Here is a 24,002-nt window from a genome sequence, read left to right as displayed (position 1 = left end):
CTCGGATAAAGGCTTGGTCGTGGTGTGTCACGCTATGGAATACGTCAGCAGATCGGATTGGTGTAAATATTATTCTCTCTATGGCAATATGTGGAAACTTATTTTGCAGAGTTGGACACTATCTTTGTGTTCAAAATCTTCTACGAAGTACTTGGAGGAGGAACCCGCCTTGCAATGCCGAAGACAATCTGCGCGCCAGACTCATCGTCATTGAAGCCTGGTTCAGGGGCTACTGAGGGAGTCTTGGATTAGGGGGTGTTCGGATAGCCGGACTATACCTTCAACCGGACTCCTGGACTATGAAGATACAAGATTGAAGACTTCGTCCCGTGTCCGGGAGGGACTTTCCTTGGCGTGGATGTCGGTGTACTAGAGTAGGGGTACCCTATTACCCTGAACTCGTGCACGGGCAGTTGCAGCGCCCCGCGGCAAGGCTTGCCGGGTGACCGCCAGGACCCTCCGTGGTTCCCGTGAAGACCATTCAAGAACAAAGTATTCAAGTCGAGGCCCCGGCAAGAGGAGTTTGCCGGGAAGGACAACTGAGGCCCCGACAAGAGGAGCTTGCCGGGAAGGCCAACCAAGGCCCCGGCAAGAGGAGCTTGCCGGGAAGAGACAAGACCCCGGCAAGAGGAGCTTGCCGGGAAGGCCACTCAAGACATACCAAGAAAGCTTGCTGCGACGCGCCCTGCGTCCCGGCAAGATCCGGCGAGCGACAAGCTTCCGGACGCGACAAGACGACGGCCGCGGCAAGGAGCTTGCCGCGGGGAACCCCCACTATGTGCCCACGCTCCAGCTCACCTGTTAACGTGTCGCTCTGGGACTCTCCCAGAGCGCACGTGGCGGGAGGCCGTGCAGCTAGGGGTACGTGGTGGCAAGCGGAGATGAAGAGAAGCCCATCGTGGCAAACGGTGGCACTCCTAACGGTCACCTTTTGCACTGTTTAGGAGACTCAGACATGCATTTAATGCCCTTGTCCCCTACCGTCAGAGTTAGGTAGGGTGCACTGTATCCACAGTAGCGGTAGCTATACCTACCACATCCTTTTCCATTTTTACCCTTCTTGTCTACGTTGCCCCCTGTCGGTGACCCCTTGAGTATAAAAGGAGGCCCAAGCGCAACGTAAAGGGGGTTCCGCAGGTCGGGGAGTTCAGAGACTCGGCTAGCTCGGCTCGTTCAACCCCAGAGACACTCTTACGCTCAGTCTGGCAGCGTCCATCGCTCCTGAGCAAGAATCCAATATACACAAACAAGCAGCAGTAGGGTTTTACGCATCCGTGCGGCCCGAAGCTGGGTAAAAATCCCCCCGCGTGCACTGCCTCGATCCGCTCTTTGTGCGCTCTCCGCCCCCACCGAACCGAAAAGGGGCCCTGTCCCCATAGGTGCTGGCGGGAATCAGCATCGCCCGCCGGCATCTCTGGCACGCCAGGTAGGGGGCGTCGAGACCGTGTGAACCCGATCCGGCATGCACGCAAGCTAAATCCTCATCGTCATAGCTCCCAAGGAGCGGGCGAGCGAAAGAGCGACGCCAGTACGGCAACAGAAAAAGCTAAGTCGTGCAAAACTTTAGATATTTCTTTTCTATACGAAGTTATCCACCTTGGAGATCTTGTTCTTTGTACGAAAAACCTGTGCGCGGAGGAATCAACTCGTAGCTAGTCGCGCCCTTACTTTGTATCGAGTCCGCTCAACAACTTAAGTGAGCTGCTAGCGCCCTTACTTTGCTTCGAGTCCGCTCAGCAACTTAAGAGAGCTGCTAGCGCCCTTACTTTGTTTCGAGTCCGCTCAACAACTTAAGCGAGCTGCAACTAGTTGCGACAAGATTACTTGTCGGTAGCGACCCCGCCAGCAGGCTGCTGAAGTTCCGCAGTCGGCGCTCGCGACAAGGGTGCCTGCACCAGCAAGTTTCCCTAGAAAGCGTACGGTGGACGTACAAAGAGGGGTCGAACAGGAAGATAGCATGTGCTATTTATTTAAGATTTCTGCATAGACCTGTACGCCGAGGAGCCTTCTTGGGGCTAGTTGCGCTCCATGTTGCCTCGAGTCCGCTCGGCAACTTGTGCGGTTGCGCTAGAACCAAGAAGGTAAACCTTTCCGGGAGGCGATGTTCCCGAAATAGCCGCTAAGGGCCCGTTCCCTCAAGCGCTGCTGGCTGGATCACACGCACTGGAAAGCATTCCAGCAGACATAGGGAATATGTAGCAGAAGTCAAAATTCGCAAACAAGTTAAGTGCACTTCGGACGCTAATCACTTGCTATGTTTGAACGCAGTTATGGCCCAGGGGCTGGCAACGCCCTTAGGGCCAATCTTTTTGGCGTCAAGAACGACGAAGTTCTTCACCATAAGCCTTTCCTGCAACGATCTTGCCGGGAGCCGGCGTCAAGAACGATGAAGTTCTTCGCCATAAGCCTTTCCGGCAACGATCTTGCCGGGAGCCGGCATCAAGAACGACGAAGTTCTTCGCCATAAGCCTTTCCGGCAACGATCTTGCCGGGAGCCGGCGTCAAGAACGACGAAGTTCTTCGCCATAAGCCTTTCCGGCAATGATCTTGCCGGGAGCCGGTGTCAAGAACAATGAAGTTCTTCGCCATGAGCCTTCCTGGCAACCAGCTTGCCGGAAGCCAGCATCGAGAACGTCAAAGTTCTCTGCTGAAGATAAAAGCCTTCCTGGCAACCAGCTTGCCGGAAGCCAGCATCGAGAACGTCAAAGTTCTCTGCTGAAGATAAAAGCCTTCCTGGCAACCAGCTTGCCGGAAGCCAGCATCGAGAACGTCAAAGTTCTCTGCTGAAGATAAAAGCCTTCCTGGCAACCAGCTTGCCGGAAGCCAGCATCGAGAACATCAAAGTTCTCTGCTGAAGATAAAAGCCTTCCTGGCAACCAGCTTGCCGGAAGCCAGCATCGAGAACGTCAAAGTTCTCTGCTGAAGATAAAAGCCTTCCTGGCAACCAGCTTGCCGGAAGCCGGCATCGAGAACGTCAAAGTTCTCTGCTGAAGATAAAAGCCTTCCTGGCAACCAGCTTGCCGGAAGCCAGCATCGAGAACGTCAAAGTTCTCTGCTGAAGATAAAATCCTTCCTGGCAACCAGCTTGCTGGAAGCCAGCATCGAGAACGTCAAAGTTCTCTGCTGAAGACAAAAGCCTTCCTGGCAACCAGCTTGCCGGAAGCCGGCATCGAGAACGTTGAAGTTCTCTGCGGCAGATAAGAGCCTTCCCGACAAGCCAGTATCGTCGGGGGCTGTGAGTGCCAAGAATCGTCCACGGCAAACCAGAGTTGCCGAGGGCTGGGCTATCAGATAAGTCTTTCATCCCTCATCATGCGTCCTCTTATGGACCGGGGAATGCGAAACCGCGTTTCTTCCCAGAAGCTGCCGTGCTCCCTCGACTCTAGGCCCTGGGGCTCGTTCTCGGGGCCAAGTTTGGTCGTAGTCGCAGCAGCAAAGGGATGAAACGAGGAGACCGCACCCACCTTGTTCCTACCTCCGTTAAAAGCGTGAGAAAGGTTGAGCGATGTGGGAAGGCGGCAGGGCCTGTTGCCGGGAGATGAAATGTCTGTCCGAGGGATACCAAGGATTTGTTCCTTGGCGTGGGTTTAACTCGCGAGACAAATAACCCGGCAAGCATCCCCCTTTTTCATTAAAAAACATCCCGTTCAGGTACAGTCCATAGAGGATAAAAAACATGAAAGAGAGGATTACAGATTTTAGATACAGCTAAGGCCCGAAGGCTTACAAATTAAAAAGATAAGATGCCCGTAATCCCTTTCCTGTCCCTCTTTTCAGGAGGCAGGTCAAGGAGGCGAAAAGGGCAAAAGGGGTGCCTAGGCGAGCTACGGGTGCCAGAAGACACCAAGGGAACATCCCGGGGGTCGTCCGAAGGCTGGACGGCGACGGTGGCGCTGGAAGCGGGGCTCGAAGACGAGGCGACAGGACGTCAGCATGCTGTCGAGGGCACCACGCCCTCGTACTCCGGCTTGACGGCCTTGTCGCCTGCCCTCTTCCCCTTCCGCAGCCTCCCTACGCCAGCCGCCCAAGGAGACGACCCCGGGGAGTTCAAGAAGCCGGCGACGCGGATGATGGGGTCACCGGTGCCGCGCAAAGCGGCGCCCGACGCCTAGTCGGACCCGCTACTCCGCCGCCCACTACCCTCGTCGTCGCTGTCGCTCCCCTCCTCGTCGCTCTCGCTCGAGGAGGGGCCTTCGCTGTCGGAGGAGCTATCCACGCAGCACTTCGCCCGAGTGCCGAAGCACCCGAAGGCCTTGACGGAGAGGAGATCGTCCTCCATTAGCTTAAAATGGAGGGTAAACCCCTCCGTCAAGCTATGGATGCGGGCGAACGTCTTCCACCCTCGATCAAGATACATCACATTAGGGGCTGGGAATGCAACGCGGACTCGCGTGCCGCTGATCCCACAGCCCCTCATGTGTAGTCTCAGCGTCTCGGGTGGCTCCACTTCCATCACGCGCGCAAACGGAGCTGGAAGCCGGAGGCGACGACGAGGCGCCCGGCGCAGCCTGACAAAGAACTCGCAAGGGTCGTCCCCTATGTGGACCGCCGTGGGAGGAAGAGCCGCCGGCGGAGGTGAAGCTGACGCGCCGTCCCGTCCGCCTCTTCCCCGAGCGCCTCGACCTCGTCCTCGACCTCGTCCGCGACCTCGTCCCCTTCCTCTTCCCCTCAAGACTGGCTCTGCCACCACGGGCGCAGAAGAGGAAGAGAGGCGCTGTCTGGCGGCGACCCTCGCCGCCACCGAGGAAGGGCCTGGGTTCCCTTTCTCCATGGCAGATGAGAGAAAGGGGAGCAGAAGCTGAAGAAAGGAGAAGATGAGAGAGTGCGGGTTTTCCATGCTCCCATCCCACTCTTTATAAAGGAGCGAGGTGGGGGCTCGGCCGCCCCGCTCAGCGAATCAAGGCACAGGAAGGGCAGGGAGTCGGGGCCAACCCGCTCGCGATGGCCCAATTTCCCAATCCACCGTCCGTGACCTCAAGCGCATGGAAGCCGCGTGGCGGGGATGCAGAACTGAGGCAACAGATGAGGCAGCATCGTTCCGCCCCGTGAACGCGGGGAGTGGACGTCCCGAAAACCGCGCACCAGCCCCGTCCAATAAATGCACCACGCCCTCACACCTACCTCCGTTTAAAGAGGAGGGCGTGAATCGTCCCCATCATCGTGGCATGACACATGCTCGGGGGGCTTAGCCCCACGCAAACTCCCACGATCTCCCCCAAGACGCCGCATTTGACGCGTGCCGTTCTGGGCGTGCGCAGTGGGAGCGGAGTTAGATTCGGCGTGACCTAGGCCGCGCGTGCCCGTGCACTGTTTTGGGCCTGGCCCAACAGCGCTCGGCACCGTGTATGGCCCAGGCCCGGGGGCTCCTGTCGGTGTACTAGAGTAGGGGTACCCTATTACCCCGAACTCGTGCACGGGCAGTTGCAGCGCCCCGCGGCAAGGCTTGCCGGGTGACCGCCAGGACCCTCCGTGGTTCCCGTGAAGACCATTCAAGAACAAAGTATTCAAGTCGAGGCCCCGACAAGAGGAGTTTGCCGGGAAGGACAACCGAGGCCCCGGCAAGAGGAGCTTGCCGGGAAGGCCAACCAAGGCCCCGGCAAGAGGAGCTTGCTGGGAAGAGACAAGACCCCGGCAAGAGGAGCTTGCCGGGAAGGCCACTCAAGACATACCAAGAAAGCTTGCTGCGACGCGCCCTGCGTCCCGGCAAGATCCGGCGAGCGACAAGCTTCCGGACGCGACAAGACGACGGCCGCGGCAAGGAGCTTGCCGCGGGGAACCCCCACTGTGTGCCCGCGCTCCAGCTCACCTGTTAACGTGTCGCTCTGGGACTCTCCCAGAGCGCACGTGGCGGGAGGCCGTGCAGCTAGGGGTACGTGGTGGCAAGCGGAGATGAAGAGAAGCCCATCGTGGCAAACGGTGGCACTCCTAACGGTCACCTTTTGCACTGTTTAGGAGACTCAGACAGGCATTTAATGCCCTTGTCCCCTGCCGTCAGAGTTAGGTAGGGTGCACTGTATCCACAGTAGCGGTAGCTATACCTACCACATCCTTTTCCATTTTTACCCTTCTTGTCTACGTTGCCCCCTGTCGGTGACCCCTTGAGTATAAAAGGAGGCCCAAGCACAACGTAGAGGGGGTTCCGCAGGTCGGGGAGTTCAGAGACTCGGCTAGCTCGGCTCGTTCAACCCCAGAGACACTCTTACGCTCAGTCTGGCAGCGTCCACCGCTCCTGAGCAAGAATCCAATATACACAAACAAGCAGCAGTAGGGTTTTACGCATCCGTGCGGCCCGAAGCTGGGTAAAAATCCCCCCGCGTGCACTGCCTCGATCCGCTCTTTGTGCGCTCTCCGCCCCCCACCGAACCAAAAAGGGGCCCTGTCCCCATAGGTGCTGGCGGGAATCAGCATCGCCCGCCGGCAGTGGAAGGCAAGCTTGGCGATACGGATATGTAGATCTCCTACCATTGTAACCGACTCTATGTAACCCTAACCCTATCCGGTGTCTATATAAGCCGGAGGGTTTTAGTCCGTAGGACAACATACACATCAACAATCATACCATAGGCTAGCTTCTAGGGTTTAGCTTCTTCGATCTCGTGGTAGATCTACTCTTGTACTACCCATATCATCAATATTAATCAAGCAGGACGTAGGGTTTTACCTCCATCGAGAGGGCCCGAACCTGGGTAAAACTTCATGTCCCCTGTCTCCTGTTACCATCCGGCCTGGACGCACAGTTCGGGACCCCCTACCCGAGATCCGCCGGTTTTGACACCGACAGCGGGCTTTCCTCTGCATTTGGAACAAGTCAATATAGATCTAATAATATGGTACATCGAAAAGATTGAAACAACAGCTAATTACAAGAGCCTCATAGTGTGCAATATAGCTACGAGATCCTGTCGTCTGTTGGAATTTCACCTTCGTATGGTTGGCCTTGTTCTTTGAACAGTTCACCTACAAGAAGATAGATTTGTGTGGCACATGCGTAAATAGGACTTCAACATGTGATCTAATCACATATATATATAATGTACCTGATACTTCGGATTAGACCAGTGTTTAACGAGGCCCCTCCAGTCTTCATCCGATATATTTTCCACTTGAGATGTTTGGGAAAGTTCACTGTTACCCTTGCCTTCAAAGTGAGGTTTGCTCAAGTTATACCGATACTGTCGCAGAGCAGACTTGAAAACATGGGTGCAAGCTTGTCTGGTTGCATCATCTTGGCTATCCAACTTGAACCTCATCTGTCGAAAATTATGGGAGTCTCATTATCAGCTACCTAGAAAGTATGGGACAGAGCAAGACGATATTACTAGTTTCCATACATAACCATACTTACAGATAAATGGTCGAGGAAGGTGTTGAATTTGTTTCATCCTTGTCATTCCTATAATGAATCCATGTTGGGAGGATACATACATGACACCTAACGGCAACGCTGCCTCTGATACTAACTTGGCTGACTCTGTAGCATCACATGGCCTTTTTAAACCTGCCTCGAAACGGATCTCCATTCTTCCTCCTCTAGATTTAGTTAACCTATCGAGCATTATCCCTGATGTTTGTTTCCTCTTGCGCCTAGGTTCTAGTCCAACAACGAACATAGGAAGTGTTAGTGTACATCAAACTGTGAGACTACATATAAAGAAGCATGCAACTATAACTTGACTCCAACAACTACCTTCTTGTTGTTGAGGCTCACAAGGTTCATCTGATCTTGCCAAGTCGTCTTGTGTCAAGAGTTCTTGGGAAGTAGTGTCAGGTGGCAAGGGAGCTTGGGAACGTGCTGCTAGCTCAGTTGACGCACGAGTAACTCGTGCAACTGGTAGTACTTTGGAAGGTGTTGCAATAAATAGGGCTATCTCTGCTTGTTTGGTGGCAGATATTTGTTTCTATTTGGCTTTTTCTGCAGCTTGTGTAGCATAGGATACCCTGTTTGTAGAATTTTCTGCTGGACTTTGACCTTCTTTTGCACCATCAGTACCAGCAGAATCTGCAGGATTCTTCCAGTTCCCGTTCCCTGCCATTCTGTGTTTCTTCTCTTTCTCTATGCCTTGTTAAGTCAAGCCAACAAGAAAAATGAATAACAATTTAGTTCTTAAGAAAAAATTGATGCGTGATATAGACAAATTGAACTTTGATGTTAGACAACCACATGATAGGAGAATGTAATATGTACGAAAAACTGGATGGAAGAGATAACCAGAACTATGATGTGTAAACTAAGCGAAAGACATTTCACAAAATTAGAAGCAATGCAATCGAAGGTAGACACCATATGAAAGATGCTACAAATATCGCTTTGCCAAGTTAACAGTGTCTCATCATAAATGGCATTTAAACAAATGTGAAGCAGTACAAGAAATAAATCATATGCAAGATGCAAACAACATCACACTACCAAGTTAGAGGTCTCTCGTCATTAGTGCCATTGCATATTCACATCTTATGATGTTCAAACTAAGGAGAAGGAATTTCAACAAATTAGAAGCAATGAAAGCTAGACACCATATGAAAGATGCAACGAATATCACTCTAGCAAGTTAAAATTGTCTCGTCATAAGTTCCATTTCAACAAATTAGTAATACAAGCTACAAAAGAATGCGAGATGTAACCTATATCACACTCCAAAGTCAAACGTGTCTTTTGATAAGTACTGTTGCAGGTTACACAATAGTAGTAATTTGATGTAAGAACATGGTGTGATAGACAGATATTGTATGTTCTAGAAATATGAACACGTGTCTTATTCAACTATAATGTGTAAAGTAAGCAGATGGAATTCAACAAAATTAGAAGCAATACAAGCTAGACATCACACATAACATGCAACCACATATAATAGTGCTAAGTTAGAGGGAGCACTGGTGATGGTGCAATAGGGGAGACGTACTCATCATAAACACAGCTACATTGAGTGTCTATGCATGTGTTGTCTTGGAAATCATCTTGGGGGGATGGAGGAGTCGAAACTGTAGAGGCCCTTCGTTTGGAAGGAGCACCTTTTATCCGCTGCCTTGCTAACTTCCTTCCGCTTTATTGATTTTGAATTGTCATGTAAAATCGACAAGAAAAAGCAATAAAATTCTCTCTTCAGAACTGATTCATGCATGATACTGACAATCACTACTTTGATGTAAGGCAAACACATGATACCAGGATGGAATATGTACGAAAAATAGGACGACATGGCATGTTCACAACTGTTTGTGTAAAGTACGCAGAAACCATTCCAACAAATAAGAAGCAATGCAAGCTAGACACCACATGAAAGATGCAACCAATATGACTCTGCCAAATTAAAAGCATCCCATCATAAATGGAATTTTAACAAATTAGAAGCATCGCATGCTATAAATCATATGAAAGATGCAACTAATATCACACTGCATATACAAAAGGTGTCTCGTCATATTGATTGATGCGGGATACAAAAAAACAATAGTTTTATGTAAGGACATGCTTAATATACAAATGTACTATGTACTAAATACAGGAAGGCATGTCACATTAACAAGTATAATGTATAAGCTAAGCAGAATAGCACATGCAGTTTAACCAGATTGGAAGAATTACAATCTAGACACCATATGCAACATGCAACCACATATCACGCTGCCAAATTAGAGCAAGAACCTGTGATGCTAATGTAGGGGAAATGCGGTAATCAACTACAAAGCAACGTTCACTATCTTCATCTAGCCTTGCTGTTTCTTAAGAATCATGTTGGAAGGCTAACGCTGCAATCTTTAAATGAGTAGTCCACTTGCCTGACTGCCTCATCGTAAGTGATTGATGAGGGATACACAAGAACATTAGTTTGATGTAAGAACATGGTTAATACAAAGATGTACTAGTATGTACCAAAAACAGAAAGGCATGTCATATTCAAAGGTATAATGTGTAAGCTAAGAAGATGCAATTTAACCAAATTGGAAGCAATACAATCTAGACATCCGGCTGGAGTGGTGAGCATGATCATCTAGGAATTGAGAGCCTGGTGGGAGGTGGGCTACTTCGCCACCATTGCAGATTTTAAGTTGGCTTCCAGCTGATGCCTATCTTTGCTTGGCTTGTCACTGGCGCGGCCAGTGCCCTGACTAGCTATTTGTCTTCTAGTGCTCACGGGATGGTGGTTCATGTAAAAAATATATTTTGTTCTCTTAATAAAGACCGACTATGGCCGTTCGAATACAAGCTAGACACCATATGGAACATGCAACCACATATGACTCCGCGAAATTAAAGCACGCACTTGGGATGGTGGTTCATTGCGAGCGAGGGCATCAACTCCAGAGCTACGTTAACCGACTCCATCTGCTGACACTGCACCATTTATAGCATTGTTAAGTGTCGTGCTTACCCGCGTAGAAAGCTGGAGCAACTTCTCTCTTTGTTTTCTGCTTCTCTCGAGGCAGACTCTGAAATACCCTTGCATAAAAGCACAATAGTGAGAGTATGGGTGAAAGTAGGTGGCAGAAAAATAAATGATAGGAGATATATGATAGCTCTACAACATTGCATCGCAAACAAAATTAGATTCTACTTCATATGATTTTGTAATATATGAGCACAGGAAATGTAGGTACGCCTCCAGCACACCACCACATGTGGTCATATCAAGATAACAGTCGACTGAAATTAAATAGGTCAGTCGATTTTTTAATGAACCGTCCAATCTATAAGGAATGGGGCAGATGGCCTTCATCTACCTCCCGCCAGTCACTGTTGACGATCTTTCTCGAACCGCCAGCGACCACCGGCCCAAACCCCTGCCTCCGCTGCTTCGCCCTCCCCTCGACCTCACACCACCGCCGTGCTTGGCAGTGCCCCCAGGCCATCCCTTTAATCACGGCCGACCTCCAGATTGGGTGCCAGTAGCTCTAGGCCCCACACGCCCCTAAGATAAGCACCGAGGCGTTGCTTCCCCGGTGTAATAGGTGGACTAGCGCCTTTTACACCGGGGAATGCTTTCGTTAATTTAGAATAAGCTGACCAGGAATTGAAATTCAGGGGGCGATGGACCTCTAGCTAAGGTGAAATAGTATATGAGGAGAAACCTTGTGCATCGCGAGTTACTAGGAACATCTGGTATCAAGAAGAAGCGGTCAACTAGTGTCTTCTGTGGGATGAATACCGTGGAAGCAGACACGTAAGATTTGCACGAATAAGGGAATAGGAGTACCCTTATCGGTTGCCAGTATGGTCTCCTCCATATGTCGCGGCGATCTTCTTTTTTCTCCCGGGGAAACCAATGTTTTGGAGAACCGTCGATCCTTGGACAAACCCATGGCCAAATTGTTGACTGTGTTGCTGTGGCCGTATATTGGCGGAGGGGAAGCAGATCCGAGGCGGCAAAGCATGACGTAGCAAGAACAGCTCTAGTGCCGTGGAGGGTGGCGAAGTTGGAGCGGCAGCGGTAAGGCGCAGGACGACGTGGTTGAACTGGCTCGGGTACGAACGGCTTGGCCTCGGCTTCAACTACTAGCCGTGGATGGCGTTGTGGTTGAGGTTGCGGTGGATGACGATGTCGAGGTATCGGCTCCGGCGTGATGGAGGAGGGCGGCGGTTGATACGTCTCCAACATATCTATAATTTTTGATTGCTCCATGCTCCATTGATACTTGATGATTGTTTTGAGATATGGTGATGGTGATATTAGAGTCATGATAGTTGAGTAGTTGTGAATTTGAGAAATACTTGTGTTGAAGTTTGTGATTCCCGTAGCATGCACGTATGGTGAACCATTATGTGATGAAGTCGGAGCATGATTTATTTATTGATTGTCCTCCTTATGAGTGGCGGCCGGGGACGAGCGATGGTCTTCTCCTACCAATCTATCCCCCTAGGAGGATGACCGTAATACTTTGCTTTGATAACTTGTAGATTTTTGCAATAAGTATATGAGTTCTTTATGACTAATGTTGAGTCCATGGATTATACACACTCTCACCCTTCCACCTTTGCTAGCCTCTCTAATACCGCACACTTTTCGCCGGTATCATAAACCCACCATATACCTTCCTCAAACCAGCCACCATACCTACCTATTATGGCATTTCCATAGCCATTCCGAGATATATTGCCATGCAACCTTCCACCGTTCCGTTATTATGACACGCTCCACCATTGTCATATTGCTTGCATGATCATGTAGTTGACATTGTATTTGTGGCAAAGCCACCATTCATAATTCTTTCATACATGTCACTCATGCATCATTGCACATCCCGGTACACCGCCGGAGGCATTCATATAGAGTCATACCTTGTTCTAGTATTGACTTGTAATCATTGAGTTGTAAATAAATAGAAGTGTGATGATCATCATTAATAGAGCATTGTCCCAAAAAAAAGGAAGGCCATAAAAAGGCCAAATAAAAAAAAGAAAGGCCAAATGAAAAAAAAGAAAGGCCAAATAAAAAATAAAAAATAAAATAAAAGGGACAATGCTACTATCCTTTTTCCACACTTGTGCTTCAAAGTAGCACCATGATCTTCATGATAGAGAGTCTCCTATGTTGTCACTTTCATATACTAGTGGGAATCTTTCATTATAGAACTTGGCTTGTATATTCCAATGATGGGCTTCCTCAAAATTCCCTAGGTCTTCATGAGCAAGCAAGTTGGATGCACACCCACTAGTTTCTTTTGTTGAGCTTTCATACATTTATAGCTCTAGTGCATCCGTTGCATGGCAATCCCTACTCACTCACATTGATATCTATTGATGGGCATCTCCATAGCCCATTGATATGCCTAGTTGATGTGAGACTATCTTCTCCTTTTGTCTTCTCCACAACCACCATTCTATTCCACCTATAGTGCTATGTCCATGGCTCACGCTCATGTATTGCGTGAATATTGAAAAAGTTTTGAAAAAGTTAGAGTATGAAACAATTGCTTGGCTTGTCATCAGGGTTGTGCATGATTTATATATTTTGTGTGGTGAATATAGAGCATAGCCAGACTATATGATTTTGTAGGGATAACTTTCTTTGGCCATGTTATTTTGAGAAGACATAATTGCTTTGTTAGTATGCTTGAAGTATTATTATTTTTATGTCAATATAAACTTTTGTATTGAATCTTTCTAATCTAAATATTCATATCACAAGTAAGAAGAATTACAATGAAATTATGCCATCTAGCATTCCACATCAAAAATTATCTTTTTATCATTTACCTACTCGAGGACGAGCAAGAATTAAGCTTGGGGATGCTTGATACGTCTCCAATGTATCTATAATTTTTGATTGCTCCATGCTATATTATCTACTGTTTTAGGCAATATTGGGATTTATTATCCACTTTTATATTATTTTTGGGACTAACCTATTAACCGGAGGCCCAACCCAGATTTGCTGTTTTATGCCTATTTGAGTGTTTCGAAGAAAAGGAATATCAGACGGAGTCGAAACGGAATGAAATCAACTGGAGAAGTTATTTTTGGAAGGAAACGCATCTGATGGACATGGACCCCACGTCAGAAGATACGGGAGCTGCCCACGAGGGTGGGGGGCCTGCCCACCCCCCTAGGGCGCGCCCCCTGCCTTGTGGGGCCACTGTGGCTCCCCTGGCGTGCTTCTTCTGCCTATATAACTCCATATACCCTAAAACTTCTAGAATGGAGATTAGATCGGAGTTCCACCGCTGCAAGCCTCTATAGCCACCAAAAGTCAATCGGGACCCAGTTCCGGCACCCTGCCGGAAGGGGGGGTGATCCCTCACCGGTGGCCATCTTCATCATCCAGGTGCTCTCCATGACGAGGAGGGAGTAGTTCTCCCTCGGGGCTGAGGGTATGTACCAGTAACTATGTGTTTGATCTCTCTCTCTCTCGTGTTCTTCAGGTGATACGATCTTGATGTATCACGAGCTTTGCTATTATAGTTGGATCATATGTTTCTCCTCCCCCTCTTCTCTCTTGTAATGAATTGAGTTTCCCCTTTGGAGTTATCTTATCGAATTGAGTCTTTGAAGACTTGAGAACACTTGATGTATGTATTGGTAATCAACTTGTGGGTTTCGTGACATTGGGAACCTATGCATAGGTGTTGGCACACGTTTTCATCGTGATTCTCCGGTAGGAACTTTGGGGCACTCTTCGAGGTCCTTTGTGTTGGTTGAGTAGATGAATCTGAGATTGTGTGATGCATATCGTATATTCATACCCACGAATACTTGAGGTGACATTGGAGTATATGGTGACATTAGGGTTTTGGTTGATTTGTATCTTAAGGTGTTATTCTAGTACGAACTCTAGGGCTGTTTGTGAAACTTATAGGAATAGCCCACCGGATTGATTGGAAAGAATAACTTTGAGGTGGTTTCGTACCCTACCATAATCTCTTCGTTCGTTCTCCGCTATTAGTGACTTTGGAGTGACTCTTTGTTGCATGTTGAGGGATAGTTATGTGATCCAATTATGTTAGTATTGTTGAGGGAACTTACACTAGCGAAAGTATGAACCCTAGGCCTTGTTTCCTAGCATTGCAATACCGTTTATGCTCACTTTTACCATTCGGTACCTTGCTGTTTTTATTATTTCAGATTACAAATACCTTTATCTACTATCCATACACCACTTGTATCACCATCTCTTCGCCGAACTAGTGCACCTATACAATTTACCATTGTATTGGGTGTGTTGGGGACACAAGAGACTCTTTGTTATTTGGTTGCATGGTTGCTTGAGAGAGACCATCTTCATCCTACGCCTCCTACGGATTGTTAAAACATAGGTCATCCACTTGAGGGAAATTTTCTACTATCCTACAAACCTCTGCACTTGGAGGCCCAACAACGTCTACATGAAGAAGGTTGTGTAGTAGACATCAGTGGTTGATGGGTGGGATGGGGTGGCGGACGGAGGATGACGGGGTTTCGCGGCTGGTGGAGAGTTAGTTTTTGCGCCCACGGAGTACGAATGGGGAATCAGATGGGTGGGGGGAGAACCATGTTTCGGTCTGGGACGCGCTTGTTTTTGGCTTTTTTGAACAGAAGATGGGCCGCGCTTGTTTGAAATTTGGGGAAAGTACAAACTTTGCCCCCCTCTTAAATTTCGGACCTACTGCGGGTCGGCGGTAGGATGGTAATCCCAGGTGCCCCAAATAGTGGGCGGGAGTGATTTCGGCCGCGCGCATGTGTGCTTAGGCGCCATTGTGTATGAATGTTTTTCGGAGGCGGTTGCATGGCATCTAGATGAAGCTACAAACCTACCCCGGTTTAGACCTTTGGACGTCGGGCCGGTAGATTTCACGGGTCGGAGTTATTAGAAAAGTAATTTCCTTGTACCACCAAACATTGGTCTCACGCAGTTTTGGACGAGTAGAGGCCCCTTTGGCGCTTCATTCGAAATTTTGAAACACAAGCATTCATGTTTAGAGTACTCTTGAACTTTGAGGATTGACCTAAATAGACAACGTTAAATTTGACCTTATATGTTTGAAAACCTCATTAAATTATCCGCTTATTTTTGAAATTTTGACACTTGAAATTCCTATAACTACAATTATTTTGGAATGGAGGAGCTAAATTTGATTCTATTTTGTACACGACTACATATGTTATTATGTACAAAATCAGAGCAAAGATTGGTGCCCCCATAATATAGGTATGATTTACAAATGCCATGATATCAAATTCAAATAATTGAATGGACTTCATGTTGAATTCGATTTTTTTAAACAGTCTTAAGTTGAATTCAAATGTATGCTAGTTCATAGGTAGCTATTTATAACGTTCATTGTGTAACTTTTGTATGTATAATGTGCTTTACACACACAACATGAACTATACTCACGTTTATATCCGATTGCTAAAGCGATGCATTGTCTGGAGTTCAAAATACTAACTATGTGGATCAATTGTGTCGAATAATAACATAGACATGCTCAAATTCGACAGAATCTAGATGTCTGATGGATCAATGACCGTTCCTTATGCGAACTGCAAATGTCATGATCCCATCCTAATATTTGGATACAATTTATATCTTTATAATCAATGTGTATAGTAGTCTTTTACGTGTAGTTTCACTCTCCGTCGGTGGTCTCTCACACATGCTCACACACTCTCTCCCGAGGTGTCTTTCTCGCACACATGCTCTCGATATAACCCTCCCTCCCTCTCGTAACCATTTACGACTGTTTTCACTAACCTTTATAACAAGCACTCTTCCTCTCGCAAGCATACACACGCACAATCCCCATCGACCCTTTCTATATACATATACCTGCCTACATGTCTCCTGTATGCACATTATCTTTCGTCCTATCTCTCATGCATTGTCTCACACCTCTCTTCCTAATTTACGAGTATGATTCTAGCAGAGCATTCTGTAGGATGCCCCTTAAAGTTAGGTAGGATGAATTGTAATATCAGAGATAAAGGGGTTACCTTTGTCTGAGAACCTAGGGTTACAAATCCTAGCCGGCTTTGTCAGTGGACACAGAGTCCTTCACAATTATGTTATCTTTGTCTTGTACGACTAGTCATCCATGGGTCTCCCTAAATGCGTCACGGGCGGACCAATGTGGTGCAGGACGGAACCTCGACCCACCGGACCTCAAGCGGTGACAAACCCTCTGCCCCACGTCTCGTTATCTTCTCAGACCCACACATACCAACACAGACACCACACACACAAAAAATATTCTCCTGGTGCCTCTATCCACTCCCCCTTGCATATGCACACTCAAGGGAATCTCTCGTTGTGACTTCATATTCGTGTCTCTCTCTAGACCACTCTCATTTCTCGTGCTATCTCTCCCACGCCCCCCCCGCCGGCCCCTCTATCCATGCCTCTCTCGAATACATAATACAAACACATACCTCTCTAGGCCCTGCCAAATCTATCAACTACACATTCACACATGTTAGCTCACATACCCCATTGATCTAAAAAGCCCTCTCTTCACGCTTACTTCACATACAACATTCCTTTTGAATAAAGTGTGGCCAAAAAATCATTTTAGAATTTCTACATATATACAACATTACAAAGTTATATGGAGGAGTATGAACGCTAATTTGCATTGCATGGTACCCACAATGATAATTATTCCGCACTGTGAATTTGTATATTTTTATACTATATATAAAGTTAGTCATAATAAAGAGAAACGAAGAGGATCTCTCTCTCCATCGCATACCCCCCCCCTCTACGCCCCTTTCACGTACGCACACAAACTATCTCCAGGTCCTCTAAAAGTAAGCCCCCAGCACATTCACGCATGTTTCATCTTTCTCTCATGATATATACAGTGACGATCATTGTATTTGAAGCGAAAGCACGATACGTACATTGGACTTCAGAAACCACTCATTACGGTCAACATTTATGTTTTGTGGTTATTATACGGTCACAGGCTCACCATACAACTCTGTATTTGCTCTAGACACAACTAGCTGACCAGTTAATGCTCCACGTGGCACCTCTAGTGTTGCATCGCATTATCTCACTACCATCGCGCCCACCTGTCGGCTTGTATCTACTCTACATCTACACTCTTATAAAATACACTCTTATAAAAAACAGAGTTGTTGATGATGGTGTGCCTGCCATCCTGCAATATAGGCCATCCGATTTATATCTGACGGATAGGAAGGAAACTATGGCAATTTTGCAAAAAGGTACCCACACACATCTCCACATTTGCAAATAAGGCCTTCCCTCGTTCATCCTTTTCTCTCAAAAGATAAACTAGTCATACAAATGCATATTTATGTTACGTGCAATGCACGGGCATCTTGCTAGTAAGAATGGAAACAAACGACAAAAAATATTGGATGGTAGTTCGAAGTCATGACCGCGGGCACAGCGAACAAGGTGGCCTTGTATTGATATGTTGAGCAGTCTGTTTCAACACACAGGAGCTGGTGTGGTGATTATACACACACGCATGCATGCACACGAACTGCATGCACGCAACACTCACACGGACACATGCACCCACGCACGCATGCAACACTCACACGACCAACACACACTCTCACACTCAGGTGCTCAACCTACACGTGCATGTGCACACATCAGGCCCTGACAGACATATACACAACTAGGTGATTCCCGCGCATGGGTTGGAGACTTGTCGCTCCTGCGTAAATTTGTGTTTATCTTCCCTTTTCCCTATGCAAACTGACAGGTGGGACCCACAAGGAACATGGTCAATTTAACTAGTCAACATGGTGCCACGCAGACTTTTTGGCCGGTCAACAGAGTCCAATCCGATGCTGAACCGTGAGCAAGTGACCGTATAATCACCGCAAATCGTATATAGTGATCGTAATCAGCTTATTCTGAAGTTCGGTGAAAGTATTAAGCTTTTCTCTCTGTAGGCCCTCCAAAACTACATCTCTACACGTTCTCGCATGTTACATCTAACAATTATGCAATACAGCACTACTACTACACTCTAACACAATAAATCATATGTGTTTTTAGTTTTACTAGATATCATACTGTTACTTAATTATTCAGTTTGCATACATTAAAATTTCCTTTGAAATGTATGGCGAGTATCATAAACCGCGCGGGAAAAATCCCGCCCTTTCCTGTTTAATCAGGTTTGTATCGATGGATCGTGCAAAACAACAAAACTATAGTACTATACAGTACAAGTGACATTTCACTGGGCCATCGTGTCATGTACTCCTCCATCGTAAGAGTGGAGCGCTCACTTTCATAAATCTTCTAGTCCCTTTCGCCGACATGTGGGACATCAAGCTACCGAGTCCACTTGCCATACCGGAATACAGTGAGAGCAGCCGGGATGAAGCGCCCAGTCATGGAGCGGGCGTAGTAATGAGCAATGAGGCGTCAAATCAAAAAGCTGCACCTTTACCGCAGTTAAGTTGGAGGGACGAAGTAATAATGCTAAAAAGAGAAGTTGGAGGGGGCATCGATCATGGAGGGCTTCTACATAACACCATAGCCCCTCCGATGAAGTGTGAGTAGTTTACCTCAGACCTTCGGGTCCATGGTTAGTAGCTAGATGGCTTCTTCTCTCTTTTTGGATCTCAATACAATGTTCTCCCCCTCTCTTGTGGAGATCTATTCTATGTAATCTTCTTTTTGCGGTGTGTTTGTTGAGGCTGATGAATTGTGGGTTTATCATCATGTCTATCTATGAATAATATTTGAATCTTCTCTGAATTCTTTTATGTATGATTAGTTATCTTTGCAATTCTCTTCGAATTATCAGTTTGGTTTGGCCTACTAGATTGATCTTTCTAGCAATGGGAGAAGTGCTTAACTTTGGGTTCAATCTTGCGGTGTCCTTTCCTGGTGACAGTAAGGGCAGCAAGGCACGTCTTGTATTGTTGCCATCGAGGATAACAAGATGGGGTTTTCTTCATATTGCATGAGTCTATCCCTCTACATCATGTCATCTTGCTTAAGGCGTTACTCTGTTTTTAACATAATACTCTAGATGCATGCTGGATAGCGGTCGATGAGTGGAGTAATAGTAGTAGATGCAGGCAGGAGTCGGTCTACTTGTCTCGGACGTGATGCCTATATACATGATCATACCTAGATATTCTCATAACTATGCTCAATTCTGTCAATTGCTCAACAGTAATTTGTTCACCCACCGTAGAATACTTATGCTCTCGAGAGAAGCCACTAGTGAAACCTATGGCCCCCGGGTCTATCTTTATCATATCAATCTCCTACTACTTAGTTATTTACTTTGCTATTTACTTTGCCATTATTTTACTTTGCATCTTTATCATAAAAATACCAAAAATATTATCTTATCATATTATCAGATCTCACTCTCGTAAGTGTCCCTATAGGGATTGACAACCCCTATTTGCATTGGTTGCGAGGATTTATTTGTTTTGTGCATGTGCGAGGGACTCGCGCGTAGCCTCCTACTGGATTGATACCTTGGTTCTCAAAAACTAAGGGAAATACTTACGCTACTTTGCTGCATCATCCCTTCCTCTTCGGGGAAAACCAATGCACCGCTAAAAGAGGTAGCAAGAAGGATTTCTAGCGCCGTTGCCGGGGAGGTCTACGCAAAAGTCAACATACCAAGTACCCATCACATACCCTTATCTCCCGCATTACATTATTTGCCATTTGCCTCTCGTTTTCCTCTCCCCCACTTCACCTTTGCCGTTTTATTTGCCCTCTCTCTCTCTCTATCCTCCCTCTCTTTCTCTATTTGCCTCCTTTTGTATGCTTTCTTTTTGTTTGCTTGTGTGTTAGTTTGCTTGCTTGTCATTATGGCCAGTCCCTTATCTTCTCCGTTGTCTCCCAAGAATGAAATTCTAAATTTTAAGTAAAGGGAGGGTGAAAATCTAAAAGATGCTTGGTATAGAATTTCCAATGCTCAAAATAGATCTACTAGGAAGTAATCTACTTGCATTCTCCTTCGCAATTTTTATGTAGGCATTACTCCTTGGAATCATTCTTTTCGTGATACTATTACCGGAGGGAACTTTTTGGGTAGCCATACTTTTGATTCTTATAATGCTATGATAGATTTATTTGGCTCACCCCCTCTCTTGGTTAATGGAACTGTATTAACTTTGGAGAATGTAATGCAAAGGCTTGAAATTATTGAAAACAAGGTTGCTACCATAGAGTTAATTCAAAATTTGGATAAAAAGATCCACAGCTGAATCTCTCAATATGGATCTAAAGTAGGAGTTACTTTGAAAGATATTAAAGAAAAGGAACCCATAGTTAATGAGAAAATAAATCACGATTCCATTAGGATCGATAAACTTGAGAATATTATTACCAACTTGGGAACCGCTTTTTCTTCTGTAAAGAATACTCCAAGTCCTTCTACTAAAGATACCAAGCTTATGTACGTTCCTAAAAATAAGGGTGAATCATCTAGTAAGGAAAATGCAGATCTCAAATCTATAAGTATTCAACCCAATCTTTTTGCTATCATTAAGGAACCATTTGTTACAAATGACTTTTTCGATCTTGTGCCTAAAAGTTTGATAATTAATAAAAATAAAGAAATTCCTAAAGATGGTAGATGCCTCATTGAAGAATTGCCTACCAAAGATGGCAATACCTAGATCTATTCTTGCTTGTTATGCCTAGCTAGGGGCGTTAAACGATAGCGATTGTTGGGAGGTAACCCAATTTTATTTTTATTCCTTACTTTTTGCTCCTGTTTAGTTATAAATAAATTATCTAGCCTCTGTTTTGGTTGTGTTTTTTGTGTTTAATTATTGTTTGTGCCAGGTAGAACCGTTGGGAAGACTTGGGGAAAGTCTTGTTGAACTTGCTGTAAAAAACAGAAACTTTAGCGCTCACGAGAACTGCTGTCATTTTTATTTGGAAAGTGATATTTAGTTAATTATTTTTTCAGATAATTAATAGATAAAATCCTCACGTCCAGCAATTTATTTTAGAATTTTTGGGGTTCCAGATCTTTCGCTAGCTACAGATAACTACAGACTGTTCTGTTTTTGACAGATTCTGTTTTCGTGTGTTGTTTGCTTATTTTGATGAATCTATGGCTAGTAAAATAGTTTGTAAACCATAGAGAAGTTGGAATACAGTAGGTATAACACCCATATAAATAAAGAATGATTTCATTACAGTACCTTGAACTGGTCTTTTGTATTCTTTCGCTAACAGAGCTCACGAAATTTTCTACTTTAAGTTTTGTGTTGTGAAGTTTTCAAGTTGTGGGTAAAGATTTGATGGATTATGGAACAAGGAGTGGCAAGAGCCTAAGCTTGGGGATTCCCATGGCACCCCCAAGATAATCTAAGGACACCTAAAAGCCAAAGCTTGGGGATGCCCTGGAAGGCATCCCCTCTTTCGTCTACTTCTATCGGTAACTTTACTTGGAGCTATATTTTTATTTACCACATCATATGTGTTTTGCTTGGAGCGTCTTGTATGATTTGAGTCTTTGCTTGTTAGTTTACCACAATAATCCTTGCTGTACACACCTTTTGAGAGAGCCATACTTGATTTGGATTATGTTAGAATACTCTATGTGCTTCGCTTATATCTTTTGAGTTATATTATTTTGCTCTATTGCTTTACTTATATCTTTTAGAGCACGGTGGTGAATTTGTTTTATAGAAACTTGTAGCGACCAGACCTCAAACGGTCCAATCTCTGTGCTCCGGTGTCATCCCTAGATTAGTAATGCTGATACCACACAGTACTTGAAGGATTTATAACAGAGTAGCAATCACACACTTATTACATCGAGTGTCTCAAAAGAGAACTTATTACAATAAATATGGCTTAAGGCCATCTAATAACAATAACAGCGGAAGGCTTGGAAGATAAGTGAGTCCATCAACTCCAACAACATCACTGATTATAGAACCACGACCTAATAGCATCTTAATCATCGTCTGAAAAGTCTGCAACATTAACGTTGCAGCCCAAAACGGGTCAGCACATGGAATATGCTGGCAATGTAACACAGAGAGAGTAATGGAATAAAAGGCTATTCTATATGCATATATGGCTGGTGGAAAGCTCTATGGTTACAGTTTTGCATAAAGCCAATTTTTCCCTACTGCAAAGGAATAAATTTTATTTAACTATTATGGTAGTTGTTAAACATTGAGAATGGTTGACAGCATTCTCAATCCCCAATTAAGCATCATCATTAAAAACCCAACAATTAACTTTAGAGTAACATGATGAGATTCACATGATAATCCAGGTTCTAGATACTCAAGATGTCCATAACCGGGGACACGGCTAACCATGATTAGTCTATACACTCTGCAGAGGTTTGCGCACTTTTCCCCACAAGACTCGATCTCCTCCGTTGGTTTTCTCGCACTGCATGGTGCTTGAGAAACGGATGACCGAGACATAGCCTTTCAGAAGCGCTAGCACCTTACGAACGGGTAGACCATACCAACCTACATCCCCTACATCTACTAGTCTACCACTGTAAGAGTTCGCACGACTTAGTAAACTATGCTAGAGCCCATAGTAGCTTGTGGCTGCACACGGAAGTTTCTAGTATGAATAATCTCATGATCCCTTTGATCCTGGGTGGCGGTCCAAAAGAAAACAGGCAATCGCTGGAATACCCAGGTGCCTCAATCCACCCAGATGTGTGTTTAGGTTGCCACCTTAAATAAACCATTAATTAACAAAGCTCACATCTGTCATGGATACACTCACCCAATCCACGTCTACTATCATAGCATAGCAATAATAAGCAAACGTAGAGTAACTCCCAAAGGTTTGATAGTAAACAGGTAATAGGTTCTACCTCAACTACTCCCCAAACCCACAATTTAATTAGATCCTAATCATGCAATGTGTGAGGATTGATCTAATGCAATAAAACTGGGTAGTAGGAGGTATGATCAAAGTGTTACTTACCTTGCTAATGATCCGGGAAACCTAGTGATTCAAAGTAGCAAGCGGCGCACTCCGGGTACTCTATCGCAAACAAACAAACATACAATAAGTACTCAACTAATGCACAGGTAAAACTCTAACAAGAGAACTAACCAGAAAGTTCAACTTAAGAACTCCGGTTGGCAAAAAGAATCAAAACGAACGAAGCAACGAAAGACAAACGACAAGAAAAACAAGCTTCATTTACTATTCTGGGTCTAAGGCAATTTTAACAGTGGCAAAAACTTGTTTGAGTTGGTCAAACGGAAAGAGGGTTTCGAGACAAAACTCCAGGCGCTTGAATCGCCTGATTCCGATAAATGAGCGAAAAGTTAAACTAGAACGAACATCGGATCAGAGATCGCGATTAGAAAAACCGCGGATTTAATCCGAGAAAAGAAAAATGACAAAGAGTTAACAAACGAACATTCGTTAACAGAAACTAAACGAAAAACGCGGTCGTTAAGACGAACGGACGAACGGGCGCTCGCTAAATAAATAAACCGGAAAAAAACCGATATATTTATTTTTTTTAAAAACAGAAACTAGGGTTTTCAAAAAAACCAAATCGGTTTTTTCCAAAAACCGGCCGGCGACTACCTCAGCGGCGGCGGCTCTCCGGCGGCGCTT

Source organism: Triticum aestivum, chromosome 3A (assembly GCF_018294505.1).
Source record: "Triticum aestivum cultivar Chinese Spring chromosome 3A, IWGSC CS RefSeq v2.1, whole genome shotgun sequence".
In the NCBI taxonomy this organism is placed as follows: Eukaryota; Viridiplantae; Streptophyta; class Magnoliopsida; order Poales; family Poaceae; genus Triticum; species Triticum aestivum.
Note: the sequence above shows the minus strand (reverse complement) of the source record.